This window comes from Balearica regulorum, chromosome 5, assembly GCF_011004875.1.
Source record: "Balearica regulorum gibbericeps isolate bBalReg1 chromosome 5, bBalReg1.pri, whole genome shotgun sequence".
In the NCBI taxonomy this organism is placed as follows: domain Eukaryota; kingdom Metazoa; phylum Chordata; class Aves; order Gruiformes; family Gruidae; genus Balearica; species Balearica regulorum.
In genome coordinates, this window is record NC_046188.1 from 35,075,543 (window position 1) to 35,101,151 (window position 25,609).

At 38.5% G+C, this 25,609-nt stretch overlaps 1 protein-coding gene and 1 long non-coding RNA gene across 2 annotated transcripts in view; one reads left to right on the forward strand and one right to left on the reverse strand.

The window, feature by feature from the left end:
* RASGRP1 (RAS guanyl releasing protein 1) overlaps positions 1 to 7,505 on the reverse strand; it is a 51,811-nt gene extending 44,306 nt beyond the window's left edge. Inside the window, exon 1 of the mRNA XM_075754116.1 lies at positions 7,290 to 7,505. The gene's annotated coding sequence lies outside the window, so the exon portion shown is untranslated. The remainder of the gene's footprint in view (positions 1 to 7,289) is intronic.
* LOC142602039 (uncharacterized) lies at positions 4 to 25,094 on the forward strand. The gene is made up of 3 exons (XR_012835673.1): positions 4 to 116; positions 1,361 to 1,552; positions 22,296 to 25,094. It is a non-coding gene; the product is annotated as an uncharacterized LOC142602039 (long non-coding RNA).
* Positions 25,095 to 25,609: the final 515 nt, after the last annotated feature.

Consider the following 25,609-nt stretch of genomic DNA (forward strand, 5'->3'; position numbering starts at 1 on the left):
ATTCAAGTGGGGCAGTGGCAGCCGCCACCCGTGACGAGCGCAGGCGAAGATCTTATCGGCAGAAGGAAGTACTGAGCTGCTGGGCTGCTCTTCTCTGAAGCCACCGGATTTACCAGGTACCCAAACACGCTCTCCTGCTCACACCGCCTGGCTCTACAGCGGCCGCAACTTTTTCCACGGCACAACTTCGGCCCGGCAGGGCAGGCCCTCCCCTCTGGGCAAGCCCCCTGCCCACGGCGGGCTGAGCCGCCGGGGCTCACGCGTGCCTCACAGCAGTCGGCACGCCAGCGGTGCACGCCCGGCCGCCCGCGGCCCCCGCCGGCCGAGGACAGCCGCGGCCGGAGCACCTGTGGCGGGGGGAAGGTAAACCGCAGCCAAGCTCCTGGCCAAACCCCGGGCGCGGCGACACCTCGCCTGTCACGGCACCGGCCGCTGCTGGGCCCCCGTACCCACCCCCCCGCCCCAGGGTTACGTGACTGCGGGTGGGGTGGACCCACGCGCGCCCTGAACCCGCGGGCGCTGATTGGCTGGCTCGCCAACGGCCGGCTGAGGGGTGGGGTGTCAGGCGGGGGCTCCGCCGTGGCGCTACCTGCCGCCGGCTGCGGCGGGCGCTCGCGTTGGGGAACGGCCCCTCGGCACAGCGCGGCCTGGCGAGAGGCCTGACTGACGGGAAGGTGCCCGGGTCACTCAGCTCCGCCTCGGCGGGAACACGCTGCGCCCCCGCCTCCCCCCCTCCGCGATACACGCAGCTGGAAGTAAGCGTCTGCGCGATGCTGGGGTGGGGGCACAAAATTGAGATACCCACACTGACGATTATTATTATTATTATTATTATTATTATTATTATTATTATTATTATTATTATTATTTTAAAGCCCCTGTGCTTATTTGGCACCTTACGCTGCCCCTCCAGTTTAATCGCAGAGCAAGGAAAGGGGACCCAGTAGTTTTCATGGTCCTTGTATCGTAATGAGGAGTTTCTGAGAGCTCTTCCCACTCCACGTTGACAACTCTCTCACTGCTGAGGAGAAATGACCAGACAGAAAATCTGAAAGTGCAAACTCACCCAATATCCTGTCACTTACGGTATGACCAAACCATCTGTTGTCAAGAAGTACACTCAGTGGAGCAGTACAAAAGTATTGGGTCACAGAGCGCTTCGGCTGCTGCATTGTCAACAGCTTACTTTGTGAGCTCAGTTTATGTTCTTAAAAATTACTTAGGCATCATAATGCCGTTGTGCCTCTCACTGAGATCCAGACGGTTTTCATAAACTGTTTCTTTCATTTTAAGACTAACTGGTAAGGTTCAGGTATTCAAAGTAATTCTCTACCAACAACCAGGGCGTGTTTCTCTTTAGGTCTCCAAAATGATCAATTTTGCAAAGGATGCAGCTCACTGGCATTTTCTCAGAGGCAGTGGTAACTACCATTATCACAACAGGAGCTGTGCAAACCTGAGTTTTGCTTTGCTGAAGACCTCCAGGTAAAAGGAAAAACCCTGCGTACTCCTGGAAATCACATCAGTGATTCAATAGGTGACATGCTTCTGAGTAAGTTTTAAGCTCATTCCTAGCATAGAGCTGAAAGGTCACTGTGGTTTAAGAAGCACGAATACATTAATAGATATCCAAGACCACAGGTTATGTGGTCTGTGATACTATCTGTAGCAATTAAGCCAATGTCCTGGCTGGATCCTACTTCAGAGAAGTATGTCCCAGCTATCTTTGCCTCTTTAACACCTTTTCCTTGAGAAGTTCATGTGCGTGCATACACACACAAATAACTGGAGGTTTGACAGAAAGAATACTCTCTAGCTTTGTGGTCAGAAGGTAATCCATATGTAAATCTTACAATACACAATTCAGTTGTAACTTACATGCTCACACAGCAGTCTGCTATACTGATCCTTGAATGTGACATTCTTCAAATGAAATGGTTTCCCACTGTAAAGTAGATTCCTGCCTGTTTTGTGTCCTCAGAGGATCAGAGATTTGCTCTCTGGGAAGTCAAGATATTTCTTCTGTTCTCAGGGCTTCAATCAGTAGATGATTGCTTTAAAATATAACTTATGACCCAAAGGAGCCATGCTAACAGAATTGCAAGATGATGATGGCTAGGATGGGCCATATTGTTCCCAGGGAACATGACCAGCCAGATGTTTTTATACTGTTGTACTCAGATTCCTGGAAGATCTTGCAACAATGGTAACTTACACACTAGATTTTACCATTGGAACCAAGTGAAGGGACCAACTTACTGCCTCAGCACAAACCAGATCTTTGAAATTCTGTTGTACTTCAGGATATGCCTTTCTTCCTTCAAGTTAGTGCGAGTCCACAAACCTAGCTTGGGCCTGAAGTGGAGTAAAAATAGTTTTCTTAAGCCGTTCTTTCATATCTACTTTAAGCTCATTTAATTTGCCGTCTTTCCTGGTTTCATACTCCTGCTCTTTACAATGTGCCAACTAGTGGAGCTTGTACAACTGCATGGTGAGTTGCACACAAAAATGAATCAAAGCAAAAAACCCAACCCAACTAAAATTATATGTGTTCTGCCATACAGTATCAATTATTTAGTTCCTTTCGCGACCCAATCATATTGGCTCAATTGCTGCCACAACCAAACAATGGCAAGAGAGCAAGACCACACATTTTTCCAGTAGCTTTCACTTAGATCTATTTTACATAGAGCATTGTAAAATCACAGCCTGATTCCGAAACCTTTTTGGAGTCCTTGTGGCCTCATGAATGAGAAAGTTCCTTGGCGCTGATAGAGCATCTGCTAGGTAGTGGGGTCAGCAGACAACATTAGAAAGGCAAGCCAGACAGTCTAGTGTAGGAAGTAATTCCAGAAAAGGAGAAAAGCTTGCTAACTTAATTGGAAAGAAGGGTAGTAAATGGAAAGCTATGAAGTGTCACTGTATGAAAAGTTAACATATGTTATGCAAACTAGGTAGTAATCAGAATCATTTGGTTTAACAAGTTGTTGTCAGTAAGGTCCTGCTAGCAATTGCACATGAAAAAACTTCTTTCATCTGAGCCGTGATACGCCAAAGCTGTGGCTGTCCTATATGATCAGCTGATAGGAATAGCAGCCCTATTTAAGGCATCATCTAAATGTACTTCCCTGTTATAATTAAAGTTTGTAGCAGTTAGAACAATTTTTGTTGGTGTGAGTGTTGATATCTGTTACAACTATTAGAGCATTTCTAGCGTCTTGTTCCAAGCCTGGATCGTAACTTTTGATCAGGATGATCTAGGCTCTGGTGCTTTCACTGATTTATCAAACATTCCTATTTTTAGAAAGTTGTAGTGTTAGTGAAGGGTTTGGTCTGATAACCCCATGGAGGTTTTCAGACAATGGTAATTGTCTTGCTATTTTTCTCGACGCATCTTTGCCATAGTATCCAGGGATGGAACGTTCCACTTTCTGAAGCAATGTGACCTATAACAGTGTTAGTTTTTGTGACTTTACCTTCCGTGGTGCATGTTCTAGGGTGACATTTTGGACAACTACAGCCTTCATTTATAATTGAGAGGCAATAAAACTCATACTCATGATTGCAGAACGGGACCTGGGAGTGTAAGACTGTAGGATTGAGAGTGTGGATAGTAAATTAAGAAGAATGTGAATCCTCTTTTTAAACATGATCTTTAAGTCAGGTCGAAGAAGACTGGACTAATCTTATTTGAGTGCTTTGGCTTGTCAATAAGGTACCTCTAAGGTTCCGGCTTTTTTGAGAGCACCCAGTAGCCACTGCCTCCTTACGTTTAAGGACCATAGGTTTGTGTACATTATATGCAAGACATCTTACAAAGTTAGTAGCTATGCTACTAACAGATCTACCTCTCCAATCTACCTCTATACTGATCTTCTGTAATGGCTGCTTCTGTTAAACCTTTTAATGTCCAGCAGTCAGCCTTGAGCTGACCAAGGTGGACAAGAGGCAAGACTAGAATTCATGAAAGAGGGAAAAGCTTAGGAAAATCGTCAGAACCTAGAGTGGAGCATGGAGTACCTGGGTTTCACTGGTTTTGGAGCATTTCTTAGGTTATTTGCCAGCTATGGATTCCCCACCACTCTCAGTGAACACTCAGGCTGATCATTACAGCTATTGTGAGTCATTTTGTCAGTTCAAATGCCAAAGGTCTGTGGGATGGATTGAATGAGTCCAGTCCTACTAATGATCCACGTAGGTGTAAGCATGCTGCCACTTGATGGAACATCTGTGGGTTTTAGTCTTGGAAATTATAGGCAAGACATAGTTGGTAGGTAAAGGCAATATCTTTTTATCAGACCAACTGGCATAGTTAGAAGAAGACAAGGTTTTGAGTAGACTTGAAGAGGGTTTCTGCAGAGAATCACAAAATCACAAAATGACTGAGTTTGGAAGGGACCTCAGGTCCACCCTTCTGCTCAAAGCATGGCCAGCTGTGGGACTAGGTCTGGTTGCTCAGGGCTTTATCCAGTTGGATCTTGAAAGCCTCCAAGTCTGAAGACTGCACAGCTTCTCTGAGCAACCTGTTGGCAATGTTTGATTGCTCTCGTGGTTAAAAAAAAAAAAAAAATTCCTTATATCCAATCAATATCTTCACTTGTTGTCTCAGACTCCTGCCATGCACTGCTGTGAAGAACCTGGCTCCTTCTCAATAACCTTCTCAGTCTGCTATTACATCCCTCCTGAGGCCATCTCTTCTCCAGGCTGAAAAGGCCCAGTTCCCTTAGCATCTTCTCACAGGGCAAGCACTCCAGCCTCCAACAATCTCAGTGGCCCTCTGGTGAACTCACTCCAGTTTGTCAATGTCCTTCCTGTACTGGGGAGCCCAAAACTGGACTCAGTCTAGACTGTTGGGTAGAGGTGGCATAACCACTTCCCTCAATTTGCTGGCTCTGTTCCTGTGAATCTAGCCCAGGGTGCTGTTGGCCGCCTCTGCTGTTAGGGCACTCTGCTTGCTCGTGTGCTGCTTGCTGCCTGGTAGGACCTCCACCTCCTTTTCAGCACTGCTACTCCCCAGCTGATCAGTCCTCAGCCCACATCATTGGTGCAAGGAACTCTTCCTTCCCAGGTGCAAGACTATGCATTTGTCCTTGCTGAATTTCATAGAAGTTCCTGTCAGTCCATTCCTCCAGCCTGTCTAGGTCTCTCTGGATGGCAGCCCTGCCCTCAAGTGTATTGAATTGTCATCTCAATTTGGTGCTGCCTGCAAATGTAGGGAGAGTGCATCATGTTGCCCCCCCCAAGACTGTTGATAACAGTGTTAAAATGGACAGGTCCGGGGATAGACCCCTGTGCTAGTCACTGCCAGCCTGCAGGTAGATACAACCTATACCCTCTGAGCTTAACCATTCAAACAACTTTTTACTAGATGAATGTCTAGTTGTCCACCCATCCAGACCTCAATGTCCCAAACCGAATGCAAGAATATTGTAGGAAATTATGTTGAAAGCTTTACAAAACTTTAAAAATGGCAACATCTGGAAATTTATCTACTTTTTCCTATATTATACCAATTGCTCTAATAAAAGGCATTATCTCTACCTATAGATCTTGTCTTGACTGTGTCTTTAAGCAACTGCAGTCATGACACTGTTACCATGTAGAGATGCCCCTTGAAAAATTGTGTACTGCAGAATTAGGAGATTCATGTCTCATTGTGTGTATGGATGTCAATATTACCTTTAACTATAAACTAAGATGCAATTTCTTTCATAGCAGCCCTGCTTCCATTCAGATCATAGCATGGATATGTACTAGGGGCAGATAAGAAGGCGTACTGATGGGAGTTGTCATTTCCAACTGCTTTGGTGACAGAAGGTAGATGGCTTGTAGTCACTAGGAAAGACGATAGTAGAAGTAAAATTGTAGCCTGGTGGATAAGATAATTAAAAACTGCTTGTGCATCTTCCATGGACTCTTCTAGAGTCCCTTGCCCTTCAAGTGATGATGCTGAAAAAAAAATACATCTATTGACTGTATTCAATCAGGTTTTGGATGCTGACTGGGTGTTCTTTTATCTGCAGAAATGACAGAAATCTGAGTACTCACTAGTGAAAATTAAGTAAAAACATGTATTTGGATCATGCAAAGTACTAAGTAATCCTAATTAGTTTTTTGGAAAGGTCCTCATTGTCTCATTTCAAGTACCGCAACTTCTGTGGCCTTTCCCTTGTGCCTCTGCTCCCCCTTTTTAAATGGGAAAAACAATCTTGCTGTACTTCACAAAGATGATTGATAAAGTCTTTTCTTGACTTACAGCTGTGTTGGTGAGAATTTATACAATTGCTTAATAGTACTCTGAAAATAATTGCATTTATGCTTGTGAAAGTGCTCATATATTCCAGTAATGCACAGTGTACATGAGTGCATGATTTTGCAACCCGAGTTAGAGGTTTTGCATTCAGTCCAGGAACTTTGATGCTGGTAGATGGATATATGCATCAGGCAGTGCATACAGTGCACCGGTACCTGAGTTTCATCAGTACTCTGATTGGGATTCTGAGCAGAGATGAATTCTGCCCAAAATGGCAAAATTCCTCTTCCCTTTTTCTTCTTTTCAGACAAATCTTATAAGATTAAGTGAGCCAGTCCAGGAAAATTTAGGTATTTCACAATTTTTAATAACTTAGTTTCTCCTTCTGTTTTCACCATGGACTCCCTAAAGGACTTAAATGTCATCAAAAAGTCTAAACTTTACTTTAAAAACTATGCCTAAGTTTATTAGGCATATTAGTTGTTTTTACAGATAATTTGCAAGCTGCTGATTGGCAACGGTCTTGCACTGTCAGCTATGTGTAACTGAAACTGCTAGATTATTTTTTGTTGTTGTTTTTAATCTGGAAGACTTTAAATAACAGTGAACTAAAGTTAATTGTTCCAGTAAGAAAAGCAGTGAACATATATCTTGATAATACATAAAAACATCAAGTCTGTTAAGTCAAAAAATGTTATTAGCTGGTGGCATTATTCTGAGTAGAAGCACACTTTAATTTGTGTAGCTTTGAGGCTCCGTCCTACAAGTACCTCAGCCTTTCAATTGTTAAAGATTTTGATATTTTCCTATTTAGGAGAATGCTGAAATACAGTAAGCACTGGTCATCTGCCTAGAAGGATCATCTGCCTGCCTTGCATTAATGTCCAGCTGTTTCAGAAATAGCACACAGTGGGGCTATTATGATACTGAAATATACAGTGAAAGTTAGTGGTATTGCTACTGAAGTCTGTATTCTGTATCACTAAAAAATCACATTTAATTCTGGCATCAGGGGAAGGTAAGAGCTTTTACTTACTATAATTGAGTCCAAGAGCATTGTCATCATAGCTTCTATTTCCTTGCAGTAGTCCATAGTAAAATAGTTTTCTTTCCTTTATGTCGTTCAGGATTAACATACTTGATCAGTTTCAATTCAGGTCATCAGGATGCTTATGTGTACATACAGTTTACCAATTGATTTTGATAAGAATTGCACAAAAATTAATCTCCTTCCCTTCCTCCTCCCACTTCCCCCCAAAAGCCCCAACCCTGCTGCAACCTTCTTTCTTAAAATGCATATATATAAAGTACAGATAGATAAGGTGAAAAACAGCTGATACCCTTGAAATAACTACTGTCCAGAAACAGTGAGACTCAAGGTACAGAAAGGAAAAGCGTAACAATACTAATAAGAATGCTTCTTTTTGGTTCGCCATCTGATTCAAAAGAACAAAACAGCTACTTAAACAGGATGTAGATAACATCATCCTAAACGTCCCTTTGTAAACATTTTCCAAGGAGACAGTGATTAGCTACTTCCTTTACAGGATATCTCTTGGTCAGCAGCAAGAAGCAAGACACCACTCACTAGAAATATATGAAGCGTGTTGTTTTAACCTTTTAAAAGTGGTTTCACAGATAAACTGTTGTGGGTATAACAGTCCATTTGAAAGTATCACAGGATGAAATTTGGGCTGACACAAGTGGGGTGGGTTGTTTGGGTTTTTTTGTTTAATGTCTTATTTACTTAATATTTTTTTTTCTATTTAGCAAATGGCAGCCAAAATTACAGTGCTCCTTCAAGTTGGAAAGAAATGTAGACATGATTTCCATGTGGTTTGTTTCTGACAGAGCTGCTTCAAAATTTCCAAACTGAGGTGGCAAAATTTAATTTTACTGCTGCAGTGTTCAAGGCCAATATTAATGATTTTGGCCTTGTTATTTGCAGTGACCAAGTCAGTGGTAGAGATTGTATGATGAGGCAGGAGTGACAGCTGAGGTAAGGAGAAATGAGGAGTAATCTCAGGGGTTTCACAGGATGTGGGTGTGTAGGAAGTGGTGTTTCTCTGCCCTTTCTGATCTCATCTGCAGGGCAGGAAACTTTTCCAAGGGGATTTCACCCTGAAGTGCAAGGTTGTGCCAGTTTGAACTGAACGCTGGACTGAGTGCTGAAAATGTAAGTGGACATGATAGGCCTTATTACACAAGGCCCATACTTCCCCTCTGCTGAGGGACTCTCTTTCCTTTTGCATCACTTGAAGGGAAATGCTCCTTTCCCTTCTCACCAGGTTTTACTTGCCCCTCTCTGTTTCTGTCAGTATGCTCAGTATGTGAGTCAGCTGAGGAAGAGAGGAAGTGAGAGGAGAGGGGAGGAAGAGCATCTTCCCTCAAACCCATTCCAGCAGCTCACCCGAGGCCTTGGTGCTGGGGGATCAGAAGGAAGCAGAACAGGGCTAAGAACAAAGGCAGTGTGGCTGTGGATAATAGCAGTGACTGCCGAGGGCTTTCTGTCTTCTGTTATTGATACAAGATTTAACAGTAAGTTGGCCGTTATTTAAAAGAAAAAAATAGTCTTAGCTGAAAACGGTAAGTTTACCAGCCATATGTATGCATGAAGGGAAAGATTAATCTTTGTAGAACTCCATTTGTCTCTCATGCTCTCTTGTTCTCAGTTAGTCTGTACACTTACGGCTTGACCTGGAGGCTGTTTGCTCCACATGTACTGCAAAAGGAAGGGTGGTTGACTGAAGAATTTATTTGACACCTTTTCAGTTGAACAGAACTGATATTTCATACCATATTTGGAGCTAGTTAGAATAAATCCTGGTGTTTTCAAAGCTGTTTACAAAAATTGTTACACACAACATTACTTTGTTGAATTTCTACTTTGTCCCTGAAGAATATCCATCAGGACCGGTCAATGCACCGGTCAGTCTCTGTAGTTCTTAGGGTTATTAAGAATGAATGGAGAAAATACCTTGAAGAGGTGGGTGACCAAAATACAAGCAAAACTTTGCTCAGACTCTTTATAGATGTTGATACCATCAGACTTCTACTTACATGAAGAGAATGTAAAACCTGTTCTTCAGTTTGCTGGATTTAATAGACACTTTGCAATAAATTATTTTGGAACAGGATCAGGCAGATGAATGCAATAAAGAAAATATTGAGTAAGCAGAGAGATAATGGACCACCTTCATTTGTGGTCCATTGTGGCTAGATGTAAAATGAATACAGGGAAACGTCAGTTACGTAGACCTAAAATGATGTGAGTTTTCCTGAACTCCTGAGATCTTTTCCTTCTCCCAGTTTTATACCTCCTTACCTTCCCAGCTTTAAAGCAATGTGTATTGTTTCTTGTTTTAAAGGACAGCTCAGAACATCAATATTGTCAAGCATTAGTGTCTGTATTCTGTATTAGAATCATTATCTGTTGCTGGCTTCAGTTTTAATCAGGGAGAGTAGCTATAGCGGTACTGAACAGAACGCAGCTGTGAATATATGCCAAAACCAATGTTCAGTACCATATCAATAATCAAATCATTTCAAGGTATTTAGGCACAATTCAGCAAACACATTCAAACCCACTCTTACTTTAAAATGCCAAACAGGGACAGGCAGAAAATCCTCTGGTTTAAAATAAATCCTTATTGGTTAGGAGCTCCTCGAGGGGCAATATCAAGGCGTTCTTGTAAAGCCATAGCCCAAGTACATTGTTAGGTTCAGGAACTTAGTCTCTAATTATAGGTGTCTCTGTGAACATCTAATTTAGAAAACAATGCACCATTGTCAAGATAGGCTGAGCACCTTTAGTGCTAACATTTCCGGTAGTCAGGCTACAAGAGGGTTAGGTAAAGTATCCAAAACTTTTTGTAGCCTCAACTAGAAGTTTTTATCCAAATCGTTTGCAGCTTTTTATTTTGCCCCTTCAATCATCTGTAAAAAAGAGTTAAGAGTACCTTTCTTTAACACTTTTGAAAGCTTCTAAAATCCTGTGGTATAAACATGAACAGTGAAGTCTTATGACAACCTGAAAATAATGCAGTAATGAAAGTTAGGGATTCTATTTCTGTCTGAAAAGTGGTTGTTTGGGTGTGTGTTCTCTCTTCCTATCTACCTGTCCTATTTTATCACTTCTTTGGAATTTTGAAGGGAAGGGTTGTTAATGGTTGTTCAGGATGACTCACAGGTGAAAAAAAAATTGTGGTGTGCTATTTCTTTGTCAAATACAACCACATTTTAAAATTTGAGTTTAAACTTAATGGTATCTGTCTTTAAAAGGTCAGAAAACAAAAAGGAGGAGGGAAAAACATTGTTAATAAATTGTGTGACTAATGAGTCAGAGTATTCCTAACACAGATTGTTTTACATTGCTTTTAAGAACATGCCAAACACTATTATTCTCAGCATCAGTTACAGAATATTATCTAAGAACATGGACAAAAAAGTTTACTGCGTGTTTCCCTAGTAGGGAGAAATGACGATAAAGAAGAAAAATTGTGTTTAAATGGACATGTCAGATTCTACCAATATTCAAATCACTATTTTACAAGGTGCTAACTATTTGTGTTACGATAGGAAGGTTGTTTAAGTGCTTTTGTCTCAGGCTGTGGTTGTGGCAATGAAAAAACAGATCAAACTCTTGAACAAAATAGGCCTGTAGATCCCTCAGCTTTTTTGCAGTATATGTGGCAAAAAATAGATAGTAGCACCTTGTAGGAGTAATTGCTGATTGAAATTCAGAACCTTATACCTCTTTTAAGAAAGATGTGGAAGAGCAAAATACTGAATTTAGATGTCAAAAATAGGATGCTAACATCTTAACCAAGAGCCAGCCTTCCTCTCTCAAATATAATCCAGTAAACACATCATAAGCATGCTGTTGACTTACGCTTCCATCTTTCTTTGATTATATCACTTTCTCTCATTGCCGTTGTAGTGCTACTGTTGGAAAGTACCACCCTCTTTAAAAGTGTAATTGCAGTGATTGCGCAATCAGCTTTATCTGTATTCGTTACTATAGCAACCAGAATAAAAACATTCTCTAGCCCATCAGACATAAAAAGGTTTTAGAGTTTCAGCTTCCTTCTCTCCTTCCATTTTATGGTTACGCTGAGTGAATGTCTGTGACACAATGGAAGTTGTGTGCTTTGGTTTGGTCGAAGGCTGCTCACATTAGCGAGGGTGGAAAACTGAATTATACTGGAGCCCTTGTTTTAAAAAGGGAAATAAAATTTATGACCTGCTCAGCAGTGCTCAAATGAAACATATGTGCCCTTTCTCCAGCTTCACTCACACACTCTTGGCAGGGTATCTCACCAGCTAGGAAGAGAAGCAATGCTTGTAAAGGAGCAAATAAGTTCCAACAGGAGACAGGTGCTCAAACTGCATATTCTAATGTTAGAAGTTGAATCATTGCCTTCCCTGAGCCTCAGTCAGGCCTTGTCTACACTGGTATTTTTGAGTAGACCTTGCCCAATTATAATGTTTGAGATCAGTAACATAAATATTCTCAATCATGAACATAGCTTCACCCCAGTTTTCATCTCTGTTTTCTCCTTCTTCCTTTAAATACAGCTGTGGGGCTTTCTGCTACCACCAGTTTTACACACTGAAGCACAGAGGAAATCTGAATGGTCTTGTGGCTATTCATAAAGTCATAATACCCATGTATCGGAAAGGCTTGAAGGAGAGAGCCACATGCCAGCCATGCACGAGCAGTTATTCTAGTTCAGTATTTTATTATGAATAATACTGTATTTGGCTTTCTTCCTTTAAGCTCCAGTTCCTAATGTTGAATTGTTTCATGAGATTTCATTTTGCTGTTGAGATTTAATTAATAAATTTCTTAATACAGAGGAAAACTCTAAAACCTAACTGAAGAGGTCATTGAGTAGTTCTGTTAACATCGAAGCTAAAGTAGTAGGATGTCTATCACATGAATTTTCTTGCTCTCAGGCTACAGTCTGGCATCTACAGTTGTCCCCCTATTTTCACGATATTTGTATTACCTTACCTTTGAGACCAATACCTTTGAATTACACTGTCTTTGAGACCAATACTTTGTGTCCAATTTTGCAACAGTTTGCCAACAAGTTCAAAAGTTAGTACTTGAACACACGTGGAGGCACTCATACACACCCACCGTGATTGCAAAAGTTTCATTTCCTTAGGAAATGAGACGAAAACAAGGCAAAACCAGAGAACCCAAAATTGTGTTTCCTAATCCAATATGCTATCCACATTCTAGCAAGTGAAAAAATGGCGTATTTAGTTTCTCCTGTAAGTTCTACACGTAAAAAGCTGTCTGATCCACTGCTTATCAGGCTTAAATGCAGGAAATCTTGATTCCTCTGTTTGCTATTAGTCAGTTGTGCAATTTTGGTCAAATTGTCATCTCCCGTTTCCCCTTTTGCCTGTTTAGACACAGTTCGGTCAGAACAGGAGCAAGCACTTTGTCCATGTCTTTACAGTGCTTAGCATGCTGATGCCATGAAAGACTCTCGAAATCAATTCAAATACATAGTGTAGCATTCCTTTAGCTGATTATTGTATAATTAACCAGAATAGAAGCAACATCTGAGGACTACAGTCACCAATACGCCAGCAAATAGAGCTGTTCACAGCTAACTTTTTGAAATCTTGCTCCAGATTAGAGGGGATTTGTTTATCGACTCTGTGGACAATTTTAAACTGGTACATCTTTTTATGGATCATTTAAAAGCAGAAAAAAATCAAAGAAATTACTCCTTATGAAGAATTAATCCAAATTACTAGTTTCTTCTGCTTTTAAGCACTCTTAAGGATTCTTCTCTTAAGCACTTATTTCTTTAGCTATTCAGAAAACACAAGGATCCTAAGAGTGAATTACAGTCTTGCTATTTCTCCTTTTTCTAAATTGAGAGTGAAAACTGCATTGAGAAATTCTGTCTAGTTTTGATGCTGCTGGTGGTGCAAGCGCTGATAACTATAGTAGAATTTTTTCAGTGTGTTCAAAAGAGCTATAAAAGCCTGGCTTGCTCAGTACCTTACTGTAAACAGACCAAGGGATGGGTTCTATGATAAGATAGTAAGTGTGCACCACACCCTAGATTCAGTTACATCAGAAAAAGTGACAGGTTTTCATTCACACTGCCTCTCTGAGATGCTGTTTACCTCTGGTTTTCTTTCAGCACAGACTAAAATAATAGATTTGTGCCTCAAGTTTAACGTCTATAAATAAGGGTTCTGAACTTTTAAAAAGCCATCCTTGGCTTAACCATAACTGACGTAGTCTCAGTTTGCATGAAAGATATGTGCTGTGCTTTGGACTAATATAACAGTGATCCCACAAAGCCTGTGCAAATTATGAGGAACAGTCAGTGAAACTTGAGTTTAGTTTGGATTAGATGTCCGTCATTCCCAGTTTATGTTAAATCAGTAACAAGATTTATATAGACAAAGCCACCTCCTTCCTCCAGTTACTTTTAGGTCTCCTTCTTATGTACAGTATGTTTACAAAGGCCTGTTTCTCTTTCATGCACTGTTCTAGGAATTTCCAATGTTCAGCAACTTCTGATTAATTTTTCTACCTGATTGATAACTAATCAGAATTTGTTCCTGATTCATAAAAGGAATTTTAAGAAAAAAAGCTTCGACAAGATATGCCTAGTATACACAGCATCAATTAACAGCTGAGTACTAAAAAAAAAAAAAAAAAAATTTAAGCTGGCATTAACTGATGCTGTATGCAAATTAACATGAAATGCAGTAGCAATTAGTACAGTTAAGCTGATGAACAGAGGATGGAGTAGTAAGGAGAAGCAAATATGTTGTTTGCGCTAGGAATGTGAGAACTGTCATCCTACAATGAATGAATGCTCTTTCTTTTCAACCTTGAACCTTGCATTTATATAATATGTTGAGTACTTCAAGCAAGACTTAAAAAAATGTGGTTTTACTTTTTATTTAAGCAAACCATGTGTTGTTGTAGACTTTATAATGGGCTATTTTGTACTTAGACTGCTGCTTAGGAAAGACTCCCAAGTAGTTGGGGTTCAACCTTGTAATGAATGCAATGGTACTGTCATGAAACACGACCTTTTCAGATCCCCTAGGTGGAAAGACATTTTACTTTGGGGCTTAATTCTATTTCCACTTTTTTTTTTTCCCAAATGCCTTGTGATGATCTTTGATGCAGCACATTGTGCAAATTGTGTGCAGTAACTACAGAACACACTGTTTTAAAAAAATGGGTAATGGCTCTGTACGTTGAAGATCAGAGCTGAAGCATCAGGAAACTTGTGTCAGGGAAGGCATATAGAATACACTACATGGATGTTTTCTGTAACTTAGATATATGACACTTGTACCCACACAGCTGTATGTGGAGCAGAAAAGACTCTTTTTCAGGTTTTGGGCAGGATAAGAGAGATATGATGTATGTTTTTAGAACAGATCCTTACAACTGATATGAGTGAAGTTGCTGTGTGAAAAGCTTTAGATGATAAATAGGGAAAGTAAAAGAAAAGGCGAAATAACTTGACAACATAGAAAATAGTACTTAGCATTGTTTTGAAAATAAATAGCACAGATATTTATCCTTTCTTATCAGCAAATTTATGAATTTATGAACAAAATTAATTTACCAACCTTTGTACATTTATAAAATCTAACTTGTAGTTACTGATTCTGCCATTCATTAAACATTCATTATTAGACTTACTACATCTCTTAAAATGACTCATGCATTTGTATGTAGAACTTCAATAACGTCCTGGTTGCTAGGGTACATGTGACACTCTGACATATAAAGTATCTGTTAGAAACAGATTTTTTTAAAGTACATAATGAACAAATCCTTAGGGGTTTTTATTCAATAAATGTTTCTACCGGTAGTTATGCAAAACAGCATGACATTTTATGCCTTCCAATAAATATTGAGTTGTATTGTACGCAATCCCTAAGTGATATGTATGACTTTTTTTTTTTCCGTTTCAGTAAACAACTTTTATTTCTGCCATATGTGTGTAATACAATAGTTTCCTGGGTGATTTTCCTTGACTTATTTTTTTCCCCACTGGCCCACTCAGTCAACATTGTTGCTTGCCTATAATCAGGTTTTATCATTGTTTCAAGCTTCTCCTAGCTTTTTCTGAGGACCAGTACAAAAACATTACCTCAAATGTGCATATGGCTTTTGATATACACTTCTATGTCTTCATCTTAGAACTACAGGCTTGTTTATGCACATGGTGCTGTGTTTGTCCCTGTATGAAATGCTTTCTTGCAGAGACTGGGGAGATTTGCAGGCACTATCACTCCTCCATTATTCCAACCTTCTCCAAAATTTATGCTCGTGGATAGTGTGACACAATCCGAGCTTTAAGACCAGAGCTGTCTCTGCCACACTGGTATTTAATTTTAAATTGTGTCCTGAAAAACCTGTGTTAAAAGAACACTAAACCTGCAAAGTGATGGTGTTGGCATATGAAGAGACCAGAATTCATGCTGCCTGTAAAACTAGAGGTAAGTTAAATAAGTTTTATTTTTGATATATTGCAAAATAAAAACAATCAGAAGGTACATACATTTTATGTCAATACAAAAGACTTTTTTTTTTTTAACTCAAAATATGTTTTTCTTAGTTTGGATTCACAAAAAATACTTCATTGTGAGTCATTAAGAACTGTATTCATTTATTCCATGTAACATTTGGGTCTTTTCAATTGCTTTTAATTTAGCTCAGTAATGAAACAAGGCATGATTTTTCAAAATGAAATATCAAAAATATTTCATCATTTATGAAATGAAAACTTTTGCCTTAATAATAGCAAAAACCTAGAGTTTAATACTCCATACCTCTTAGTATTATATATCAGATTCCAGTAGTATTTGCAAATAGTGTTAGTACAGTAGAAAAAGACATTTTTTGATTATTAAAAAAATTCCCGAGATTTATATAAATCCTTACTTTAGTCTCCAGGTAAACATGCATCATTAGACAGTCTTTACCTAAGTAAGAACATACTATTTCTGCAGGTCTCCTGCCTCATGACTGTGCATTCAGTTCACATGATAATCAATGCTCACTAATTATTGAAAGCACTATATTGCAAGGGAGGAAGCTTGCTAAAAGGAAAATAACAAGTGGCATTGAAAGGGAAAGTTATGAGAGTATGATTACTGGAGCTCCTCAAAGGTCAGTCTTTAAATAGTTCTTGTTTGATAATTTCATTAATAAACTTAGTATGGAGATACAAGAGTGTGATACTTGAGTTTGCCAATAGCAAAAACTAGGTCTACCATTAACACGGAAGAAGGCTGCAATATCCAGGAAGACCTGGGTGACGGTAAGGACTGGAGAAAGATACAAGGGATGAAATTTAATAGTATGAAGTAGAAGTACTCTTTGGGACTAATACTGAGAGTTTCTGTTAATTTGTGAGCTCGCTGACTGGAAACAGCTGTGGTGGGGACAACTGTAGTGAGTGGTTGATCACAGAAAGGTTTATGAGTCACCAATGTGATACGGCTGTGGAAGAGGCAAGTGTACTAGATGACATTGGTTACAGTAGTGTTGGAAAGCAGTTGTGTTATCTGATGTGCAGGAACTATCTCATCTACAATAGTTCTTGGCATCCAAGCTCAAGAACGATGAATTCATAGTGAAACAAATGTTACGGAAGGAGGTGCTCCATTTCTCGGCTCTTTTCCAGTCTGTTATAAAAATCTTTGTGCATTTAGTTGATTATATGATATTTCATTCTAAAGGAAAACATTACCACAAGAACAGATAGAAACTTCCCATGAATAAATTCAGATTGAGCATTACAAGTTTCTGGCAAAATGGTCAGTAAAATCCAGAGGTGGCTGGGTTGTGGCTTCTGCTGTTATGAGCAAGCAATTCAATAATCCTTAAGACCAATTTGAAACATTTAGGAAAAGGATTAGATTATGTGGTTGGCTGCAATTACAGGAAATTAGATTTAGTGACCCATAGCATAATTTAGGTCTGATAGTTGTATGGTCCTATAAACAGTTTGCTATTTTCTGCAGTATACTGCTCCATTAATTATTTACAGTTTATTGCAGTCTGCACTGAATATAGAATAATTAGCTTCCATTTTATAATTTCTGTTGTTATTACTTAATTCATTTTAATAAAGATTGAAAGAAAAACTGATTATGGAATACCAAAGTACTGAGAGTAAAACCCAAACAGTTAAATCAAGTAATGTTGAGTGTCCCATCTAAGATATCCATAATCTGGTTTTCCAAGTATTTAGAAATTTATATTCAAATCAACTTGTCACTAACTTCTGCTGAGGAAACTCAGCACTGCTGCAAGACCACAGGTGCCTTGTCTTTTTCCTGTGTCTTGAGTGATATTTAGATTGAGGAGGAGTATGCCTGTATGGAAGAGGCAATTTAATATAAAATCCTCCATTATGTTCTATAACACTAGGTTAAGCTGTAGCAAAAGACCATATTTCTTTTCACCTGATTTGTCCCTAACAAGTAGAGATGTTTATCCAAGAAATGTTTTATCTCAAGGTGACTGTTAAGGGTTGAAACTGAAATGGTGCTGATTTGCAACTTAATGCAAAGGACTTAACTAGACGATGTGGTTGAATTGGTGTCACTTGTTAGCTGCTCTACCAGTCCTTGTTATTATCCCTCTCAGTTTTGCTTTAGCAGATAGCCCCCACAGGCTCTAATTCCACTACACAGGGCTTCAGTGGTAATGCCTTCAGTCTAAGGCATTGCCGTCTTTCCCATGCCTGGACAGTCATTACTGCAGTTCACGTCTCCTGCCTCGTACCTGTACAGCTGACTGTGGGACTAGGTTGTGAACTAAGTCAGCCAATCTGCCTTGCGCGTGCATGTTTTCTTTCTAACATAAACCAGTTAAGTCCTCCAGTTCACAGAATGACTTACAAACTGTTGCTCTGGCTTAACCTAGAAGGGGGACATGCACTACCGCAGGAGTCCAGGAACAATCAACCTGAATAGCTCCTCAAGCCACGGTATCATAGAACAATGACTTGTGGGTATGCCTGCATTGGACACTAAAGGTGTGACCATTGTGTGGGCAGACAAAAGAGTTCAACTGTGAATTGCTGTTTGGTAAAAGTAGTTGTAGTCATTACAAAATTATCAGATTAAACAAGTTTTAATCAGGGCAGGCAAATCCACACCATCATCTTGGGGAATTTAACAAAGCATGAAAAGATTGATTATATCCACTGGTACTGTGCATAGGTTGATCCTATTATTTAATCTTCTCAGTCTACAGAAATCTAGAATGTAATTTAACACAGACAATGCAATGTATTTTCTCTTGATTTTACTCTCAGAGATGGTTTCATTGCAGTAGCTGAAATCTACCAAAATACCCTGCTAGTGGCAAACAGTGGCATGAAGAATTTCAGCCCAAATAGTTGCAGTTTGCTAGTTAGAAAAAAGTAAGTTCTTATTATGGAAAATTATAAGCATTATAACACTTACAAAATGCTAACTTTGTAAGCATTACACTTACTGCCCTACTTAAGAAAAAAAAAGGCGGGAATGTTGTTTTTAAGCTGTGGTTTTACTCTGTCTTTACATGCTCTGCTTTGATTTTGACACAGCATGTATGAGCGCTTCTAGAAACTGTGATACGATAGGTGTTTTTAAAGTGTGCTTCTGGGAAATCTTTGTGCCTGTCAGGTAGTGATTTTGTAAAATCTGACAAAAGAGAGAACATTAATCTCATCACTAGATACCAGTTTCTTCTTTAACTTTCTTTCTCAGTCATGTGCAAGTAGTTTCTATTTAGTCAGAATTCCTGAACAGTCAGACCTGAACTTTTCTCACACTGTAAGGTGCTGCAGGTTGCACAGGTGCATTTGAGAAGTGTTTTCTCTCAGATGGTTATTGAAGTATTGGTTTTAAGCCAGAATTTGTATGCTCATGAACTTCATGTTAGAGTATTCCATGAAGCTCACCTGCCATATGCTTTAACAAAGGAGGTCATTCTGCTTTTGATACCATTCCTTTCAAAGAGAAGGTAAAACCTGGAAATTTTAGCAGATAAGTTAATTATAGTAAAACAATTCTCTTCCTTGTTGCATATGCTTCTCAGAGGTATCATGTAAGGCAAGTGCCAATGTTTTCGTTTTACCTAGTATTGAGCAGTGAGTGGTAAGTTGACGGATGGCCCTTCAAGTTACTTTAATTATGGCATCTGGGAATGACTGTGTAAAGATAAATCTGTGTTGCAATCTTTTTGTATTTTGTTTATTCAAATTTTGCTCGCCAACTTACTTGCTAACTCAGCTGTGGTCTTATATTGACTCTGAAAAAGGCACATTTGACAGATGGATTTCAAATGAGTTAATTAACTAAACTAACTTGAATGTTAATGCTACATGCTACAACACTGTGACATCCAGAAGTCTTTAGCTCATTTATAGCCAAGGTTTGTGCTTTAGAAAGCACTTCTATCTGGTTTGAAAATGGGGGAAAGTTATAAATAAATAAAATGAAAACAAATAGATCTTGAAACATTAATTCTAAATGAGTAATAGCTTCAGTCCCATTCTCAGTCCAGGTTTTGTGTAAAGGAAGACCACCTATATTTCAAATGGCAAATCCATGGCATGAAAACTCAACTTATTTTCCTCTCGTTCTAGCTAAAAGTGCAGACAAGGCTTCCTGTGAAGTAAACACTTATACAGTAAGAAAAGTGTCATGGAAAATTTACATTTCTTTAACAGATAGACTCCACCTTTCTGTAGAAATATACAAGCATTCAAATGAAAAAACAGGGATGTGGACCTCTATCTTGCTCTTGGGTGAACACCATAACCAATTAGGTGCATCTCTTGCTGAGTGCATGAGATAATGCACAGGCCTGAATATTCTTTTCCTACAGGGTGTCAAAAATTAAGACAAGAACAGACTAGATGGTACATCCTCCTATTTTGATCTACTTTCACCCTCACAAGAAAAATGTATGTATTTGTCACAGAAAAAAGCCCTTTTAGTGAGAGCCTAAATTGCTTTGCATTCAATATTTCATTACATATTCAAGAGACAATCTCCACTACATACCTTTCAGCAGCAGTGCAAAGGAGTAATGATTTGGAAGAAGCAATTTTCAGAGATTACTATAGATAAGAACATAAAGTTTCAGATGTTATCAGCAGTGTTTCTGAGCTTTGTAATGGTTGATTAAAGAAGAAGCTGTGTCACTCCGCATTGGCCCAAAGAAGAATACATATCCTTAGGCTCTGAAGAGATCTTAAATAGATGTCCCCTTTACAGCCTGAGTATGTGTTGGAACTAAAGTGGAAAGAGGAAAAGAACAAAAAGTTCTATAAGGAAATATCAAAGGCCATTAGAGAAAGAGCTTTTAAAAAGGGGACAGTAGCATACAGCAAAAAGATCAGGCACTGCTATATAGAGAAGAATAATATTCATCTAGTGAATGGAACTGACTGACTATCTCTTGAAAGCAATAGAACATTGAAAATGTATAAAACTTGCCTGCCTGTGAGGTGTTTTCTCTTTAGTTAAAAGCTATTTTTAAAAGGTTTACCAAAGGATCAGTATTAATTACTTCTCTGAATTAATTTATTATTTTAAATGGAAAATAATATTTATTGTTCATATATTGCATATATTACCTATGTAATGTCTGGTTGTTCTAGGCTGAAAAAATATATAGATAAAAAGAGTTCAGCAGATCTACTATTTTAATGTGTTTGAATAAAAACACCAGGATCTCCATGTGGCTTAGTAAATAAGGGAATATTTTAATTAAATGGAAACATTGGTTGACAAAAGAATGACCACCTTAATGAGGTCATTTTACATTTAATAACTCTATGCCATTTAACACTGAGGTTAACTGATAAAATTTTTCTTAAAGTTATTGCTAATGATTATTCTTCTCTATTGGTATTCTTCTCTATTGAACCTAGTTAAATCTTTCAATATATATTCTTGTATCTCTACTTTATGCTAAAAATGGCCTCTCTGAGAACATACTGACTACATGGCAAATTTTTAAGTATTGAAAACTTCAAAATGCAAAGTGTCATTCTGAACCCAGATCCAAACTCTTTCAAATTGTAATGTTATTTGAAATCTGGACTAATTCTGAGATGCACATCCTTCATTTTAGAAGTGCTTTCTCTAGCAAGCAAGCAAGAGCACAACTTTATCCTGTCATCCAGTATTGCAATATAGTAAAAGAGAATTCAGCATGCCAGTTCCTCTTAACTGGAACAATCTTAGCATGATGTGAAGGGTAAACATCAGAGCACATTTCAAAAGGAAGTAAAAGGGCCCACTGGGGTCTTCATTCCTGTAGGCTCTTTAGAAAATTCAGTTACAAAGAATATCTAATCAGGCATGTGATGTTTTAAATATAGCATACCATAATTTGTTGGGTTTTGATTAGTTCTTAATCTCCTCTACTATGAGCTTGATGTGTTAAAAATAGCTAATGTATAGCTACAATTAATTGCATTAGTAATTGAGGAATAAATTCAAATACTGGACTCGGAAAGTGTATAATCCAGAGTAAGTCTGGTTGTAAATCAGGACATTAATAACTCAAATTTTAGTAGATACATTATCAATTAACTGCTAGAAAAAATGTTTTTAAAACTGAGGCTGTTTTTTTAAATTATAGCCACATCTTAATTTTGTATCTTGTTTTTTATTATCGAGATTTCAGAAAAATTGAGTCTGTAGAAAAAAATCAATGCACAATGTCAAAGAGTGTAGAAATACAAATGAAAAGAAGTAAGTTCCTAATTTATTTTTCTCAGTTCTGATTTTTGTTTTGAATTGCTGTTTAAGGCTGCTTAGTGTATTTGCCAGGGGACTGACAATTCATATTTTGCTGAAAGAAACAAGTTATTTAGAATAGTAATTTGAAGGCATGTTATACTGGAAAACATATGAACCTCATTGGATGGATTAGAATTGATGTTTTGCACAGTACCTGGCCTGCACAAAGACAAGAATCTCATTCTTTTTTGCCAAAATATTCATGTTTTTGGTCCAGGTGACATGTGACTGGTGAGGTGAAAGATTGCTTTGTTCTTCGCAAGACTCATCCAAGTCATTGGATAGTGAAAATTATCATGTCCTTTTGGAAGATCATGGCTTCATCTCATCTTCACTTTAATAAAAAAGCAAGGAACAAAGTTGGACAAGCAATATGGGAACCAGAAGCCACAATTGCATTGGCCATGCCTCATTGAGCAAAACTGGCAAAATCCGGTTTGACTTGGAAGAAAAGGCTAAGAATCGCAGAAAAAGGTATATCAATACCAACGTCCACAAGATCAGAAGCTTATCAGTTAGGAATGAGTTCAACACCACCTAGGAGCCAGAGAGACTTGGTGCTTTTTGTTGGCTTTTTTTTTTTTTCTCTGAAAACAGTTTTTTTCTGAGAAACCACCTGCCTGAATCCTGACAATTTTTTTTTTCATTTATATTTCAAGAGAAATTTCTGTTTATATTGCCTTATGCTAAGTTTATGATACATCTCCCTGGAGCAATATATCTTACACCAATGTATGTTTTCAGAATTTAGTTGGTTCATGATATGTGAAATAACTTGCTTTAGCCTTTTTGTTTAAAACAAAAACAGCTAGAGTTTTTCTTGTCATAACTTGTATTAACTATTTAAATGTGTGTTAGATAAAAGAGTATGAAGATCTTCCTAGTCACCTAGGATCTAATGTATGTATATGCTTCTTTACTGAGAGCTTGTTCTGCAGCTTGTCTGTGCACGCTCTGTCACACAATAATGTGGTATCATCAGGGTGATTCTAGTGCCCATTTTATGAGACATCACTGAAGAGAAATGAGGTCAATGTGCTGAGATTATCTTCCCTTTTTAACTCCAGTTTGAAGTTTTGTGCAGGAAACCTACACTGATATTCTTAGGTTCCCTGCTGAAATATCCAGAAAAGTAATGTGCTGCTATATCCAAGACCAGTCCTATGGATTTCTCAGGAAGTGGATGTACAGCTTTGCATCCCTTAAGAACATGCCAGATAAAGGATTTGTAGAGCATTTCCAATGATACAGGAATCTGTCAGACAGTCAAGGCAATCAGAATGCCTGTCATTCACTGTATGGTTCTCTCACACACAAAGTAATAGATGAAACCAGACAGCCTACACATCTAAGGAATACTTTTCGGGAAATGACAAGGAAAATCAATTGGGAAGAAATCAGGGAAAGATATCTTTACTAGCCTAGCTAACTAAAAAGTCCAAATATAGTTACAAGAGTTAGGAACGTACAATAATGTCAAAACTGAAGCTCCATAGAAGCAACCCACCCTTTATCCTTGGTGCATTGCATGAGGGGTGAAGAAACGTTTCAAAACTTTCCAAGCTCTTGCACATGAGGAATGACACACCCACAGCGGAACGATCCCTTGACTAGAACGGGGTTTGCACTGTGTTGGCACAGAATCATTAACTTTCAACTCAAACTTTCTTCTTGGTTAAGAGTTTGCAGAACAAGAACTCTTGTACTGTAAATTTCTCAGATGTGACCCAAAATGAACTCATTTCTGAGAGCAGGCTTTTATACTCTGACAACACTGGGTGGCATTGTGTAATACATTCTAAAGTAATAGAATATGTATTCAGATTTTTAAAAGTTTATCGTCTTCTGCCCTTCCAGCCCTCAGACTGTAAAAATACGGGGAGGAACTCACAGCTAGTTTGGATACAGATACTTGTGCAGCAGTTTTAGCTCCTGAGATGGAGATGATGTCTTTATAGCTACCTCTCAAAGGAAGTGTTCATATCTTTTTGTATAATTAGCTCCACTGTGAACAAGTCCTGGGAAGGAAAAGGCCTGGTTATCTTGTTACACTTGTGGTTCAGCAGGGTAGGGGTGTAGTAAGGTAGAACAGAGGGTTTTGCACTTAGTCATAAGTGGTGCTGGAGGCAACTAAAATCATTAGTATAGGCTGGCTGTGTGTGGGATTCCATTACCAGCAGAGAAGGAGAGATTCACAGCCCGAGAGTGGTTTCAGAGAAATGCTGCAGGTTGGAAATTCCATTCCCTTCTGAGCTCTGGACCAAGGGGCTCGTTTCCCATTGGGGAACAAGAAAGAAGAAGAAAAATTAATTTCTGTGCAGAGAAACAACACCTGTGTGTCAGATGACACAACTAGTCACAGATGTGAATGACATTCCTGACGATAAGAGTGAAATTCTGTTTTCCTTTCAGTTATTTGGTATTTTATAGTATCTAGCAAGTAAGCTTTGGCATGAAATGCTACATAAGAGGCACGTAAGCAACTTCAGTATAAACACTTACCTATATTTAAGGAAATCAATTTAGTTAATATCTAAATACTTTGATAAACAAATTAGACATAAAATTAGATGACTTAGCTGTCTTTTACTGTTATCTCTGTGGTTTTACTTCATCTAATTTTAATGTTTGTTTCTCCTCTGTTGTTGTATAAAGTACAACATAATCGGTAGGACCCACAATAAAGACAAGCAGCTATTTAAGTTGTAAGCTCTTTTTAATAGGATGCTATTTCTTAGGAAACGGGGCTTAAAAATCTTTTTAATTAAAGAAGGAGGAAAGAATACTGATAAACTAGAGCTCTGGTCCTGTAACAGTAACATATATTAGTTGTTTTATTTGCATTATTTGACTACATACAAAATTTGTAATAGTAAGAATATATAAAAGTACATCTCCACCTGTCTATATAAAACTACATCTTCACTCCATCACAACTACATGTGTAATGATGTTGACGCAAACATACTTGCACAAAAATATATTGTTTATTATAATACTGTACAGGTTTAATTGATTTGATTTTCCATACTGGAAGTGGCTAACTTCCCATAAAATAGCAAAATGTTTGAAATGCTGTGCCTGAAAATGTTTGAAATGCTGTCACAAGATCCTCAGGGCAGGGGCTTTCCTTATTTATGTTTGTACAGATTTTATTTAGGAAAATGAAGCAGAATTATTTCCACTCCCAGTTGTAGGCCCCCCATTTGACAGAATGACAGAAGGAAGGGACTTCTGTGGGGCTGTTCAGACCATCTGTGTCAGAAGTCAAGTTGCTGCCCCATTTTAGGTAGTCTGAATTGCTTTACAGAAGATTCCCATCTTTCCCCATTAATATACATAATTTACAAAGCCTGCTCACCTGTATAGAAACTTAATGTATCTGCATATAAATTGGACGCCACTATTAAAATTTCTTTCTGCAAGACCAAGAAAGTATAGGTATGCACTTCACAGGCATGAAATAATAAAAGCCACTGCATCATTTTTACTCTACTGTATTTATTTGCAATTGAACCTAGTCTTGTACAT